The 16680-nt window shown below is 44.9% G+C and overlaps 1 protein-coding gene across 1 annotated transcript in view; it reads right to left on the reverse strand.

Moving 5' to 3' along the window:
- Positions 1-16680, reverse strand: part of LOC133550149 (mitochondrial 2-oxodicarboxylate carrier-like) — a 631183-nt gene that overhangs the window by 210687 nt on the left and 403816 nt on the right. The gene's annotated exons all lie outside the window — the stretch shown is intronic.

Here is a 16680-nt window from a genome sequence, read left to right on the forward strand (position 1 = left end):
AACACAGTGTCACAATACTTCACTGAGAGCCCCCAACCCCCCTTTAACTTTCAATATATCACCTGTCCACACACACACACACACACACACACACACACACACACACACACACACACACACAGGTTATCATTTGGAATGGGGACCAAGTTTTTGATCAGAACTTGTGGGGACCCCCCTTTCCACAGGTTGTGGAGGCATAAATATAAATAAATAATGAATACAACCGCCCAGTTAGCTCAAACACATCTTTACATCTCTGGATTGATGAAGTAATGTGCTGATCAGTCTTTCTGGGGACCCTGGGGAAAAAGACTTAATATGGTTCATGGGGACCAAATTTAAATAATTCTGCATAATTCACACACAATTTGTACGTGACTACTGAGAACCATTAAAAAAAAGTAAAAATTAAATCTATTAAATACAAACCCCGTTTCCATATGAGTTGGGAAATTGTGTTAGATGTAAATATAAACAGAATACAATGATTTGTAAATCCTTTTCAACCCATATTCTGTTGAATGCACTACAAGGACAACATATTTGATGTTTAAACTCATAAACTTTTTTTTTTTTTAGCAAATAATAATTAACTTAGAAATTCATGGCTGCAACACGTGCCAAAGTAGTTGGGAAAGGGCATGTTCACCACTGTGTTACACCACCTTTTCTTTTAACAACACTCAATAAACGTTTGGGAACTGAGGCAACTAATTGTTGAAGTTTTGAAAGTGGAATTCTTTACCATTCTTGTTTTATGTAGAGCTTCAGTCCTTCAACAGTCCGGGGTCTCCGCTGTCGTATTTTACGCTTCATAATGCGCCGCATATTTTCCATGGGAGACAGGTCTGGACTGCAGGAGGGCCAGGAAAGTACCCGCACTGTTTTTTTTTGAAGCCACGCTGTTGTAACACGTGCTGAATGTATTTTGGCATTGTCTTGCTGAAATAAGCAGGGGCGTCCATGAAAAATATGGCAGCATATGTTGTTCCAAAACCTGTATGTACCTTTCAGCATTAATGGTGCCTTCACAGATGTGTAAGTTACCCATGCCTTGGGCACTAATGCACCCCCATACCATCACAGGTGCTGGCTTTTGAACTTTGCGTCGATAACAGTCTGGATGGTTCGCTTCCCCTTTGGTCCGGATGACGCAATTTTGAATATTTTCAAAAAATATTTGAAATGTGGACTCGTCAGACCACAGAACACTTTTCCACTTTGCATCAGTCCATCTTAGATGATCTCGGGCCCAGAGAAGCCGGCAGCGTTTCTGGATGTTGTTGATAAATGGCTTTCGCTTTGCAGAGTAGAGCTTCAACTTGCACTTACAGATGTAGCGACCAACTGTATTTAGTGACAGTGGTTTTCTGAAGTGTTCCTGAGCCCATGTGGTGATATCCTTTAGATATTGATGTCGGTTTTTGATACAGTGCTGTCTGAGGGATCGAAGGTCACGGTCATTCAATGTTGGTTTCCGGCCATGCCGCTTACGTGGAGTGATTTCTCCAGATTCTCTTAACCTTTTGATGATATTATGGAGCGTAGATGTTGAAATCCCTAAATTTCTTGCAATTGCACTTTGAGAAACGTTGTTTTTAAACTGTTTGACTATTTGCTCACGCAGTTGTGGACAAAGGGGTGTACCTCGCCCCATCCTTTCTTGTGAAAGACTGAGCATTATTTGGGAAGCTGTTTTTATACCCAATCATGGCACCCACCTGTTCCCAATTAGCCTGCACACCTGTGGGATGTTCCAAATAAGTGTTTGATGAGCATTCCTCAACTTTATCAGTATTCATTGCCACCTTTCCCAACTTCTTTGTCACGTGTTGCTGGCATCAAATTCTAAAGTTAATGATTATTTGCAACGAAAAAATTTTTATCAGTTTGAACATCAAATATGTTGTCTTTGTAGCATATTCAACTGAATATGGGTTGAAAAGGATTTGTAACTAATTTTATTCCGTTTATATTTACATGTAACACAATTTCCCAACTCATATGGAAACAGGGTTTGTACAATAAACATCACTAAGGCATCTTTAGAAGGGATCCGACTATCATTTAAAAAGGATTCCCTTTAGGGGACCTGTTTTTTGGGTCCCCATACCGTCAGAAGTCCCCTGAAGGTGTGTAAACATTACATCTTTCCCTTGGCAATATTTTCCGTGAATTTAAAATACATTTCCACCAAACCAACTGCTTCTCTTCCTCCATTCTCCCTTAGAGACTGCCTCAGTGAACTCAAGCAGTGGTTCTCATCCAATTTCCCTCAACTCAATAGCAATAAAACCGAAATCTTACTCGTCGGTACAAAAAACATTCTCGCCAAAACCAACAGCTTGTCCGTTACTCTCGGCAATACCTCTGTCTCACCCTCCTCCCAAGTTAAGAGTCTGGGTCTCATCCTCTACAGCACACTGTCCTTTCAAGCCCACGGTCTGCTTGCCTTCAACTACGAAACATTAATCGACTTCGCCCATGAAATGAGAATCAGCACCTCCAAGTCCGAGTCCATGGTTCTCGCCCGGAAAAGGGTGGAATGCCTTCTCCGGGTTGGGGAGGAGACCCTGCCCCAAGTGGAGGAGTTCAAGTACCTGGGAGTCTTGTTCATGAGTGAGGGAAGAGTGGATCGTGAGATCGACAGTCGGATCGGTGCGGCGTCTTCAGTAATGCGGACGTTGTACCGATTCGTTGTGGTGAAAAGGGAGCTGAGCCGGAAGGCAAAGCTCTCAATTTACCGGTCGATCTACGTTCCCATCCTCACCTATGGTCATGAGCTTTGGGTCATGACCAAAAGGATAAGATCACGGGTACAAGCGGCCGAAATGAGTTTCCTCCGTCGTGTGGCGGGTCTCTCCCTTGGAGATAGGGTGAGAAGCTCTGCCATCCGGGAGGAACTCAAAGTAAAGCCACTGCTCCTTCACATGGAGAGGAGCCAGATGAGGTGGTTCGGGCATCTGGTCAGGATGCCACCCAAACGCCTCCCTAGGGAGTTGTTTAGGGCACGTCCAACCGGTAGGAGGCCACGGGGAAGACCCAGGACACGTTGGGAAGACTATGTCTCCTGGCTGGCCTGGGAACGCCTCGGGATCCCCCGGGAAGAGCTAGAAGAAGTGGCTGGGGAGAGGGAAGTCTGGGTTTCCTTGCTTAGGCTGTTGCCCCCGCGACCCGACCTTGGATAAGCGGAAGAAGATGGATGGATGGATGGATGGATGGATGGACTTCGCCCATCCCTGACCCCACATACTTCTGCCATACTAGTCCATAGCCTGGTCACCTCTCTTCTGGACTACTGAAACTCTCCCCTGTTTGGGCTCCCTCACAAGTCACTTCACAAACTTCCGAACTCTGCAGCCCGGATAATCACCAGAACCCCTTCGATCCAGCGCATCTCCCCTGTTCTGCAGCAACTCCACTGGCGACCCATCAAACACCGTATCCACTTTAAAATAATTCTCCTCACTTTCAAAGCCATCCATAGCCTCTCTCCGTCATATCTCTCTGACCCTGCTTCATGTCGCCACAACCCTCACGTTCCCTAAGATCTTCTTCATCCATCCATCTCACTGTCCCCTTATTTAAACTGTCCGCCATGGGTGCCCGAGCTTTCAGCCGCTCTGCCACACATCTTTGGAACTCTTTACCACCAGACCTTCGTAACTTCGACTCAATATCCCTCTTTAAATCAAGACTCAAAACACACCTATCAATATCTCTCTTTAAAACAAAACTCAAAACACACCTATCAATATCCCTCTTTAAATCAATACTCAAAACACACCTATCAATATCCCTCTTTAAATCAAGACTCAAAACACACCTATCAATATCCCTCTTTAAATCAAGACTCAAAACACACCTATTCCTGACTGCTTATTCACTGTACAAACCCCGTTTCCATATGATTTGGGAAATTGTGTTAGATGTAAATATAAACAGAATACAATGATTTGCAAATCCTTTTCAACCCATATTCAGTTGAATATGCTACAAAGACAACATATGTGACGTTCAAACTGATAAACTTTTTTTTTTGTTGCAAATAATCATTAACTTTATAATTTGATGCCAGCTACACGTGACAAAGAAGTTGGGAAAGGTGGCAATAAATACTGATAAAGTTGAGGAATGCTCATCAAACACTTATTTGGAACATCCCACAGGTGTGCAGGCTAATTGGGAACAGGTGGGTGCCATGATTGGGTATAAAAACAGCTTCCCAAAAAATGCTCAGTCTTTCACAAGAAAGGATGGGGCGAGGTACACCCCTTTGTCCACAACTGTGTGAGCAAATAGTCAAACAGTTTAAGAACAACGTTTCTCAAAGTGCAATTGCAAGAAATTTAGGGATTTCAACATCTACGCTCCATAATATCATCAAAAGGTTCAGAGAATCTGGAGAAATCACTCCACGTAAGCGGCATGAATGACCGTGACCTTCGATCCCTCAGACTGCACTGTATCAAAAACCGACATCAATCTCTAAAGGATATCACCACATGGGCTCAGGAACACTTCAAGAAAACCCGCCTGCAGTCCAGACCTGTCTCTTATCGAAAATGTACGCCGCATTATGAAACGCAAAATACGACAGCGGAGACCCCGGACTGTTGAACTTTAAATTCCTTCTATTTGCTTTTAAATGTCTAAACAACCTGGCGCCAAAATATCTCTCCGACCTCCTTCAGCCTTAGTGCCCCACCCGATCCCTAAGATCAGCCGATCAGCTGCTACTGACGGTCCCTGACACAAGGCTGAAGCTTAGAGGTGACAGAGGTTTTTGCCACTGCTGCTCCCAGGCTCTGGAATGACCTACCTCTGAGTGTTAGACAAGCCTCCTCTCTTCCGGTTTTTAAATCTCTCTTAAAAACATACTTTTATTCCATGGCTTTTAAGACAGTGATTTCCATCCTGCAATGGCGACCCTTTATACACCTGTTGTGAACCTGTTTTATGTTTTATTTATTTATTGTGTCCTGTTTGTGCTGTGTTGTGTTTGCTCGATCCTCGTATTATCTTTTAACCTGCGCATTGTACAGCACTTTGGCTACCCTTGTGGTCAATTTTAGATGTGCTCTATAAATAAAGTTGATTTGATTTGAAGCTCTACATCAGGGGTCGGGAACCTTTTTGGCTGAGAGAGCGAAGAAGTCAAATATTTGAAAATGTATTTCCCTAAGAGCCATATAATATATATTTTTTTAACGCTGAACACAACTAAACGCGTGCATTTTTAAGTAAGACCAACATTTCATGTCTCTTATTCTTTCTAAAAACATTGTTATTCTGATGCTAAATGTGGAGGGGGCGTGGCCTGCGGGCCTGCAGCAAAGCAGGGTGTTGCCAGGACCGGCCTCGAAATCAGCGACAGGTGCGTGGATGGCCCAGCTGGGCCTTGTTATCTAATCACCCGTCGCTCTGTTTATAAGCAGCAGCCAGGAGGAGAGACGGGGTCGGGGCTGGAGCCAGAGCGCGAGCGAGAACGAAAGAGAAAAAAGACAAATGCTGGAAAGCAACTGAGAGACTTACTGAAAAATAAAACAATAGTGTAACCCTGAAACAGGCTCTCGTGTCGGTGCTTGGTGGTCTGAAGACTCCCCAGGAGGGCAAGCCCCAGACTAACCAATTATAAATCACTTACTTCTTACCATTAACGCAACTTCTTGAACACAATGTTTTATATTTTGAACGTTATTTTTCATTACAAGTGGAATTATTCAATACTTATCGTAATAAGCAGCGTCAGCTCAGATTTATCCGAGAGCCAGATGCGGTCAAATAAAGAGCCACATCTGGCTCGCGAGCCTTAGGTTCCCTACTCCTGCTCTACATAAAACAAGAATGGGAAAGAATTCCACTTTCAAAGCTTCAACGATTAGTTTCCTCAGTTCCCGAACGTTTATTGAGTGTTGTTAAAAGAAAAGGTGATGTAACACAGTGGTGAACATGCCCTTTCCCAACTACTTTGGCACGTGTTGCAGCCATGAAATTCTAAGTTAATTATTATTTGCAAAAAAAAAAATAAAGTTTATGAGCTTGAACATAAAATATCTTGTCTTTGTAGCATATTCAACTGAATATGGGTTGAAAAGGATTTGCAAATCATTGTATTCTGTTTATATTTACATCTAACACAATTTCCCAACTCATATAGAAACAGGGTTAGTAATCATCTTATCTTATCTATCTTATAAGTAAATGTATTATTAAACAGAGCGACGTCCCCATTAAGTCAGCATTGCCAGAACACACACACACACACACACACACACACACACACACACACACACACACACACACACACACACACACACACACACACACACACTAGACAGAAGATAAATGGAAGCCCACTCTCACACAGGCTGGGTGGGCTTGTTCAGCTGGACGGGGGAATTCTGCTTAAACGCTTTGCAAGTCAAGCAGAAACACACACAGACTTCTCTTTGCAACATCCCAAACTTTTATATCTCATAAAATAAAAAAAATAAAAAAAAAAATAAAAAAAAACCCGGGCGCAGGCAACATGGGGATTGTCCAGGTTGCCCCCCCCCGACCCCCAGGTACTACCCCTCATACCCCAAGTCCGTGGGTATGGCGCTGCCGTGAGGGAGGGAACCTGAAACCATGCAAACGCGATCAAGAGCCAGCCTTGATTGGGTATAGCCGCATATGATTAAAGATAATTGCAAAGCTATGCTGCGGTGGAACAAAAAAAAAAAAAAAAAATCGGTAAAACGTGGGGGGTGTGGGGGGAGTCCGACGGAAGGATTTAAAAGCAATTCCCAGCGAGCTGGCGGATGATTTGCTTTCTCCTACGATAAATTAAAAAAGAAAAAAAAAAAAAAAAGGTGAGACGTTTTTGCGAGACAATGAGACGTACTTCTGCGGCGAGCGTGACGCCTTGCTGGCAAGTACGTACGGGGATTGGGGTAAGGGGGGGGGGGGGGCGGAGGGGGTGGGGGGTGACCCAGCGAGCCGTCACCGTGGGATGATTGATGGCCGAGTCCAAATGCTTAAGTCAACAGAGCAGGAGCACGCCTCCGACACTCCAAAATAAAAAAAAAAGGGGGTCAGCTTCTTCATCAGAGACTTTTCTTCAATTATCCAATCACGACTCAGCTGGAAGGAAACAGGCTGGGGGGGGGGGTGGAAGACGGCTCTAGAGAGCGCCACCCTAGTGCATACTTGCCAGCCTTAAGACCTCCGAATTCGGGAGATGCCGTTGAGGTTGAGGTGGGCGGGGTGTATATTGTAGCGTCCTGGGGGAGTTAGTGCTGCAAAGGATTCTGGGTATTTGTTCCGTTGTGCTTGGGGAGGAGATCTCGGCCCAAGTGGACGAGTTCAAGTACCTCGGAGTCTTGTTCGCGAGCGAGGGAAGAGTGGATCGTGAGATCGACAGGCGGATCGGTGCGGCGTCTTCAGTAAAGCGGACGCTGTATCGATCCGTTGTGGTGAAGAAGGAGCTGAGCCGGAAGGCAAAGCTCTCAATTTACAGGTCGATCTACGTTCCCATCCTCACCTATGGTCATGAGCTTTGGGTTTTGACCGAAAGGACAAGATCACGGGTACAAGCGGCCAAAATGAGTTTCCTCCGCCGGGTGGCGGGTCTCTCCTTTAGAGATAGGGTGAGAAGCTCTACCATCCGGGAGGAACTCAAAGTAAAGCCGCTGCTCCTCCACAACGAGAGGAGCCAGGTGAGGTGGTTCGGGCATCTGGTCAGGATGCCACCCGAACACCTCCCTAAGGAGGTGTTTAGGGTTCGTCCGACCGGTAGGATGCCACGGGGATTGTTTAGCTCGGGGCGGTTTAGCTTGGTTGGTAGAGCGGCCGTGCCAGCAACTTGAGGGTTGCAGGTTCGATTCCCGCTTCCGCCATCCTTGTCACTGCCGTTGTGTCCTTGGGCAAGACACTTTACCCACCTGCTCCCAGTGCCACCCACACTGGTTTGAATGTAACTTAGATATTGGGTTTCACTATGTAAAGCGCTTTGAGTCACTAGAGAAAAGCGCTATATAAATATAATTCACTATATGACCTTTTGCAGCTATTACAGCTTCAACTCTTCTGGGAAGGCTGTCCACAAGGCTGTGGAGTGTGTTTATAGGAATTTCCCACGATTCTTCCAAAAGCGCATTACTGAGGTCACACACGGATGTTGGTAGTCTCTGTTCTAATTCATCCCAAAGGTGTTCTATCGGGTTCAGGTCAGGACTCTGTGCTGGCCAGTCAAGTCCATCCACACCAGACTCTGTCATCCATGTCTTTATGGACCTTGCTTTGTGCATTGGTGCACAGTCATGTTGGAAGAGGAAGGGGTTGGCTCCAAACTGTTCCCTACAAGGTTGGGAGCATGGAATTTTCCAAAATGTTTTGGTATCCTGGAGCATTCAAAGTTCCTTTCAATGGCCCAACTCCAGAAAAACAACCCCACACCATAATTCCTCCTCCACCAAATTTCACTCTCAACAAAATGCAGTCTGAAATGTACCGTTCTCCTGGACTATCCATTATTATGTTAGATCCACTATGGACTGGACTATCTATTATTATTTTGGATCCACTATGGACTGGACTATCTATTATTATGTTGGATCCACTACGGACTGGACTATCAATGATTATGTTAGATCCACTATGGACTGGACTATCCATGATTATGTTAGATCCACTATGGACTGGACTATCCATTATTATGTTAGATCCACTATGGACTGGACTCACACTATTATGTTAGATCCACTATGGACTGGACCATCTATTATTATGTTAGATCCACAATGGACTGGACTATCCATTATTATGCAAGATCCACTATGGACTGGACTATCTATTATTATGTTGGATCCACTATGATCTGGACTCTCACTATTAAGTTGGATCCACTATGGACTCTACTATCCATTATTATGCTAGATCCACTATGGGCTGGACTATCCATGATTATGTTAGATCCACTATGGACTGGACTATCCATTATAATGCTAGATCCACTATGGACTGGACTATCCATGATTATGTTAGATCCACTATGGACTGGACTGTCTATAATTATGTTAGATCCACTATGGACTGGACTATCCATTATTATGTTAGATCCACTATGGACTGGACTATTCATTATTATGTTAGATCCACTATGGACTGGACTATCTATTATTATGTTACATCCACTTGGGACTGGACTATCCATTATTATGCTAGATCCACTATGGACTGGACTATCTATTATTATGTTGGATCCACTATGGACTGGACTATTTATTATTATGTGAGATACACTATGGACTGGACTAACCATTATTATGTTAGACCCACAATGGACTGGACTATCCATTATTATGTTACATCCACTCGGGACTGGACTATCCATTATTATGTTAGACCCACAATGGACTGGACTATCCATTATTATGTTAGATCCACTATGGACTGGACTATTTATTATTATGTTACATCCACTATGGACTGGACTATCCATTATCATGCTAGATCCACAATGGACTGGACTATCCATAATTAACTCGATCCACTCAGCATCTATTGCACCAGTCACAATGGTCCTCTCCGAGGTTTCTCATTGTGCCCATTGGGTTGGGGTTTTTCCTTGCCCTGATGTGGCATCAGAGCTGAGGACGGCGTTGTGGCTTGTGCAGCCCTTTGAGACAATTGTGATTAAGGGCTATATAAATAAACTCTGACTTATTAATTGATTGAGTGTTTTGTTACACTATTGGACTCTTTAGTGATGCCATCCAGCCCCCAAAATATACATTTTCCTTTAATTACGAGGTTGCTGAAAGGGTCTGAACTTGAACAAAGACTAGGTTGAAACTGTTCTTTGGTTTCACTGAAGCTATTATTTTTATGTAAGGCCCATCTTCCTATTTTTTTGTCATTTTTTGGGCAATTCAGGCCAGCAATACCCACAATGCAATGTGTTTCCAAGCCATGCAGTTGTGTTCCGCCTTCTCAGCTTGATGTTTTGTTTTCAGACGCCGTCTTTTTTAAACAAACTTTGCAGCGTGCAGTGGTTTGCTGCACGTATGCTGCCGCAAATCTAAACCACCGCCGACACTTGTCTTTGATTACGAAGCCACGCTGTTGTGACACGTGCAAAAAGTAGCGTGGTACTGTCTGGCTGAAATAAGCAGGGGCGTCCATGATAACGTTGCTTGGATGACAACATATGTTGCACCAAAACCTGTATGGTCCTTTCAGCATTAATGGTGCCTTCACAGATGTGTAAGTTACCCATGCCTTGGGCACTAATACACCCCCATACCATCACAGATGCTGGCTTTTGAACTTTGCGCCTAGAAGAGTCCGAATGGTTCTGTTCCTCTTTGGTCCGGAGGACAAGACGTCCACAGTTTCCAAAGACAATTTGAAATGTGGACTCCTCAAACCACGGAACACTTTTCCACTTTGCATCAGTCCATCTTTAGGTGAACTCGGGTCCAGAGAAGACGGCGGCGTTTCCGGGTGTTGTTGATAAAATGGCAAGGCATAGTAGAGTTTTACCTTGCAGTTACAGATGCAGCAACCGACAGTGTTCCAGAGCTCAGGTGGCGATATCCTTTACATACTGATGTCGCTTGTTGATGCAGCACTGCCTGAGGGATTTAAGGTCACGGGCATTCAATGTCGGTTTTCGGCCTTGCCGCTTACGTGCAGGGATTTCTCCAGATTGTCTGAATCTTTTGATGATATTATGATGATATTAGGCTTCATAGGGACAAGCCGTCGAAGATGGATGGGAGAGAGGTCTGGACTATAGGCAGGCCAGTCTACTACCCGGACTCTTTTAGTACGAAGCCACGCTTGGCATCGTCTTGCAGAAATAAGCAGGGGCGTCCATGATAACGTTGCTTGGATGATAACATATGTTGCACCAAAACCTGTATGTACCTCTCAGCATTAATGGTGCCTTCACAGCCTTGGGCACTGATACACCCCCATACCATCACAGATGGTGGCTTTTGAACTTTGCGCCCAGAACAGTCCGAATGGTTATTTTCCTCTTTGGTCCGGAGGACACGACGTCCACAGTTTACAAAGACAATTTGAAATGTGGACTCCTCAGACCACGGAACACTTTTCCACTTTGCATCAGTCCATCTTAGGTGAACTCGGGTCCAGAGAAGCCGGCGCCGTTTCTGGGTGTTGTTGATAAAATGGCTTTGCATAATAGAGTTTAACTTGCAGTTAAGGATCTAGAGACCAACTGTAGTAACTGACAGTGTTCCAGAGCTCAGGTGGTGATATCCTTTACATACTGATGTCGCTTGTTGATGCAGCACTGCCTGAGGGATTTAAGGTCACGGGCATTTAATGTCGGGTTTTGGCCTTGCCGCTTACGTGCAGGGATTTCTCCAGATCTGAATATTTTGATGATATTAGGCTTCATAGGGACAAGCGGTCGAAGATGGATGGGGGACAGGTCTGGACTACAGGCAGGTCAGTCTGGTACCCGGACTCTTTTAGTACGAAGCCACGCTTGGCATCGTCTTGCAGAAATAAGCAGGAGCGTCCATGATAACGTTGCTTTGATGGCAACATATGTTGCACCAAAACCTGTATGGTCCTTTCAGCATTAATGGTGCCTTCACAGATGTATAAGTTACCCATGCCTTGGGCACTAATACACCCCCATACATCACAGATGCTGGCTTTTGAACTTTGTGCCAAGGACAGTCCTGATGGTTCTTTTCCTTTTTGGTCTAGAGGACACAACGTCCACAGTTTCCAAAGACAATTTGAAATGTGGACTCCTCAGACCACGGAACACTTTTCCACTTTGCATCAGTCCATCTTTAGGTGAACTCGGGTCCAGAGAAGACGGCGGCGTTTCTGGGTGTTGTTGATAAAATGGCAAGGCATAGTAGAGTTTTAACTTGCAGTTACAGATGTAGCGACCGACTGTAGTAACTGACAGTGTTCCAGATTGCAGGTGGTGATATCCTTTACATACTGATGTCGCTTGTTGATGCAGCACTGCCTGAGGGATTTAAGGTCACGGGCATGCAATGTCGGTTTTCGGCCTTGCAGGGATTTCTCCAGATTGTCTGAATCTTTTGATGCTATTATGATGATATTAGGCTTCATAGGGACAAGCGGTCGAAGATGGATGGGAGACAGGTCTGGACTACAGAAAGGCCAGTCTAGTACCCGGACTCTTTTAGTACGAAGCCACGCTTGGCATCATCTTGCAGAAATAAGCAGGGGCGTCCATGATAACATATGTTGCACCAAAACATGTATGTACCTCTCAGCATTTATGGTGCTTTCAAAGATGTGTAAGTTACCCATGCCTTGGGCACTAATACACCCCCATACCATCACAGATGCTGGCTTTTGAACTTTGCGCCTAGAAGAGTCCGAATGGTTCTGTTCCTCTTTGGTCCGGAGGACACGACGTCCACAGTTTCCAAAGACAATTTGAAATGTGGACTCCTCAGACCACGGAACACTTTTCCACTTTGCATCAGTCCATCTTTAGGTGAACTCGGGGCAAGAGAAGCCGGCGGCGTTTCCGGGTGTTGTTGATAAAATGGCAAGGCATAGTAGAGTTTTAACTTGCAGTTACAGATGCAGCAACCGACAGTGTTCCAGAGCTCAGGTGGTGATATCCTTTACATACTGATGTCACTTGTTGATGCAGCACCGCCTGAGGGATTTAAGGTCACGGGCATTCAATGTCGGTTTTCGGCCTAGCAGGGATTTCTCCAGATTGTCTGAATCTTTTGATGATATTATGATGATATTAGGCTTCATAGGGACAAGCGGTCGAAGATGGATGGGAGACAGGTCTGGACTACAGGCAGGCCAGTCTAGTACCCGGACTCTTTTAGTACGAAGCCACGCTTGGCATCGTCTTGCAGAAATAAGCAGGGGCGTCCATGATAACATATGTTGCACCAAAACATGTATGTACCTCTCAGCATTTATGGTGCTTTCAAAGATGTGGAAGTTACCCATGCCTTGGGTACTAATACACCCCCATACCATCACAGATGCTGGCTTTTGAACTTTGCGCCTAGAACAGTCCTGATGGTTCTTTTCCTCTTTGTTTTGGAGGACACGACGTCCACAGTTTCCAAAGACAATTTGAAATGTGGACTCCTCAAACCACGGAACACTTTTCCACTTAGCATCAGTCCATCTTAGGTGAACTCGGGTCCAGAGAAGCCGGCGGCGTTTCCGGGTGTTGTTGATAAAATGGCAAGGCATAGTAAAGTTTAAATTGCAGTTACAGATGCAGCAACCGACAGTGTTCCAGAGCTCAGGTGGTGATATCCTTTACATAATGATGTCACTTGTTGATGCAGCACTGCCTGAGGGATTTAAGGTCACGGGCATTCAATGTCGGGTTTCGGCCTTGCAGGGATTTCTCCAGATTGTCTGAATCTTTTGATGATATGATGATATTAGGCTTCATAGGGACAAGCGGTCGAAGATGGATGGGAGACAGGTCTGGACTACAGGCAGGTCAGTCTGGTACCCGGACTCTTTTAGTACGAAGCCACGCTTGGCATCGTCTTGCAGAAATAAGCAGGGGCGTCCATGATAACGTTGCTTTGATGGCAACATATGTTGCACCAAAACATGTATGTACCTCTCAGCATTTATGGTGCTTTCACAGATGTGTAAGTTACCCATGCCTTGGGCACCCATACCATCACAGATGCTGGCTTTTGAACTTTGTGCCAGGGACAGTCCTGATGGTTCTTTTCCTCTTTGGTCCGGAGGACACGACGTCCACAGTTTCCAAAGACAACTTAAAATGTGGACTCCTCAAACCACAGAACACTTTTCCACTTTGCATCAGTCCATCTTAGGTGAACTCGGGTCCAGAGAAGCCGGCGGCGTTTCTGGGTGTTGTTGATAAAATGGCTTTGCATAATAGAGTTTTAACTTGCAGTTACAGATGTAGAGACAAACTGTAGTATCTGACAGTGTTCCAGAGCTCAGGTGGTGATATCCTTTACATACTGATGTCGCTTGTTGATGCAGCACTGCCTGAGGGATTTAAGATCACGGGCATTCAATGTCGGTTTTCGGCCTTGCCGCTTACGTGCAGGGATTTCTCCAGATTGTCTGAATCTTTTGATGATATTAGGCTTCATAGGGACAAGCGGTCGAAGATGGATGGGAGACAGGTCTGGACTACAGGCAGGCCAGTCTAGTACCCGGACTCTTTTAGTACGAAGCCACGCTTGGCATCGTCTTGCAGAAATAAGCAGGGGTGTCCATGATAACGTTGCTTGGATGATAACATCTGTTGCACCAAAACCTCTATGGTCTTTTCAGCATTAATGGTGCCTTCACAGATGTGTAAGTTACCCATGCCTTGGGCACTAATGCACCCCCATACCATCACAGATGCTGGCTTTTGAACTTTGCGCCTAGAACAGTCCTGATGGTTCTTTTCCTCTTTGGTCCGGAGGACACGACGTCCACAGTTTCCAAAGACAATTTGAAATGTGGACTCCTCAAACCACGGAACACTTTTCCACTTTGCATCAGTCCATCTTAGGTGAACTCGGGTCCAGAGAAGCCGGCGGCGTTTCCGGGTGTTGTTGATAAAATGGCAAGGCATAGTAAAGTTTAACTTGCAGTTACAGATGAAGCAAGATATAGAATTTTGGGATAAAATGAGATCTATTGCCCAAGCCTACCTCCGAGTTGATTCACTCTACAGCCAGATGATGATGATGATGGTACAACAAACAGTTGGCCTTTTGATCATCCTTCCTGGTCATCAGCGTCATTTCAACCAATCATCCACCCTCCCCCCCCCGCCTACCGCACACTCCACCAGGCTTACTCACTGCCATCCCCTCCAGCCTGGTGCCTCCCAGCTGCATCCAGCCCGGTCCTGATTGCGCCTGATTTGGGTTAAGTGATTATTGCCCCTCTGCGGTTTGGGCAGAGATGCTCTCACGGGCGGCGGACTTGAGGGCGGGGGTTCTTGATATCAACACACACACACGCACACACACACAAACACACCCACACACACACTCAGTCCAGAGTTAGCCATTAAAAAAAACCTTACAAAGACTACAAAACTGAGTAACAAAACCAAGCACAGTATTTACTTATGTAACCTATAAGCTGTCTAACCCAATCATGGCACACGATGAACAGAAAATCAACAATAGCCACTCATAAGTCAACTCGTACCACCAAATTACTGCCGTGTTTTCCGGCCCAGCGTCTTCTCCCCGTCATCTTGGTTGTAACGGTGTAGCGTGCAAGGATGGGAAATGGGAGACGTGTCAAAAGACGGCGCTAACTGTTTTAATGACATTCAGACTTTACGTCAATCAGAAATAGAGCAGCATCCCCTCATCCGTGGCTCACTAGTGCAACAACAACACCCGAAATGTGTCCCGTGAAAAACCGTCCGACCGGAACTCTCTAGTAACTAAAGTTCCTTGGGGGAATCAGGTACAAAACGTATTATTTTCAACCTATATTCAATTGCTATTTTTTTTTAAATATTAGCTCATTTGGAATTTGACCCCTGCAACATGTTTAAGAAAAGCTGGCACAAGTGGCAAAAAAGACTGAGAAAGTTTATGAATGCTCATCGAACACTTATTTGGAACATACCACAGGCGAACAGGCTAATTGGGAACAGGTGGGTGTCATGATTGGGTATAAAAGCACCTTCCATGAAATGCTTAGTCATTAACAAAAAACAAAGGCCTGAGAAAATTGTTTAAGAACAACATTTTTCAACCAGCTGTTGCAAGGAATTTAGGGATTTCGCCATTTACACTCCGTAATATCATCAAAAGGTTGAGAAAATCTGGAGAAATCACTGCACGTAAGCGGCAATGCTGAAACCCAACATTGAATTCCCGTGACCTACAATCACTCTGGCGGTACTGCATCAAAAAGCGACATCAGTGTGTAAAGGATATCACCACATGGGCTTGGGAACACTTCAGCAAAGCCACTGTCAGTAACTACAGTCGGTCGCTACATCTGTTAGTGCAAGTTAAAACTCTACTATGCAAAGCCGCAGAAATTGATCAACAACACCCAGAAACGCCGCCAGAAATGCAGAAATATATTACCACACAATCAAACTTTTTTTTTTTAAATACTACATACTAATACAATAATAATACAATTCCAATTCATGTTAACTATTACATTTCTCAACCAGCTATTGCAAAGAATTTAAGGATTTCACCATCGACGCTCCGTAATATCATCAAAAGGTTCAGAAAATCTGGAGAAACCACTGCACGTAAGCGGCAAGGCTGAAAACCAACATTGAATGCCCGTGACCTTGGATCCCTCAGGCGGTACTGCATCAAAAAGCGACATCAGTGTGTAAAGGATATCACCACATGGGCTCGGGAACACTTCAGAAACCCACTGTCAGTAAGTATGGTTGGTCGCTACATCTGTAAGTGCAAGTTAAAACCGTACTATGCGAAGCCACAGAAATTGATCAACAACACCCAGAAACGCCATTGGCTTGGCTGGGCCCGAGCTCATCTAAGACAAGTTTTTGGATAAAGTAAGTATAATTTTAGGCGAGCAGCTTTCCCCGGGCGGCGCTTGAGAGGAGAAGCCGTGTTTTTCGAGCAAGGCACACATCGCCGAGGTAGGTTGCCAAAGAATACATCATAGTAGCAAACACAGCAAACG

The sequence above is a fragment of the Nerophis ophidion genome, linkage group LG03 (genome assembly GCF_033978795.1).
Source record: "Nerophis ophidion isolate RoL-2023_Sa linkage group LG03, RoL_Noph_v1.0, whole genome shotgun sequence".
In the NCBI taxonomy this organism is placed as follows: Eukaryota; Metazoa; Chordata; class Actinopteri; order Syngnathiformes; family Syngnathidae; genus Nerophis; species Nerophis ophidion.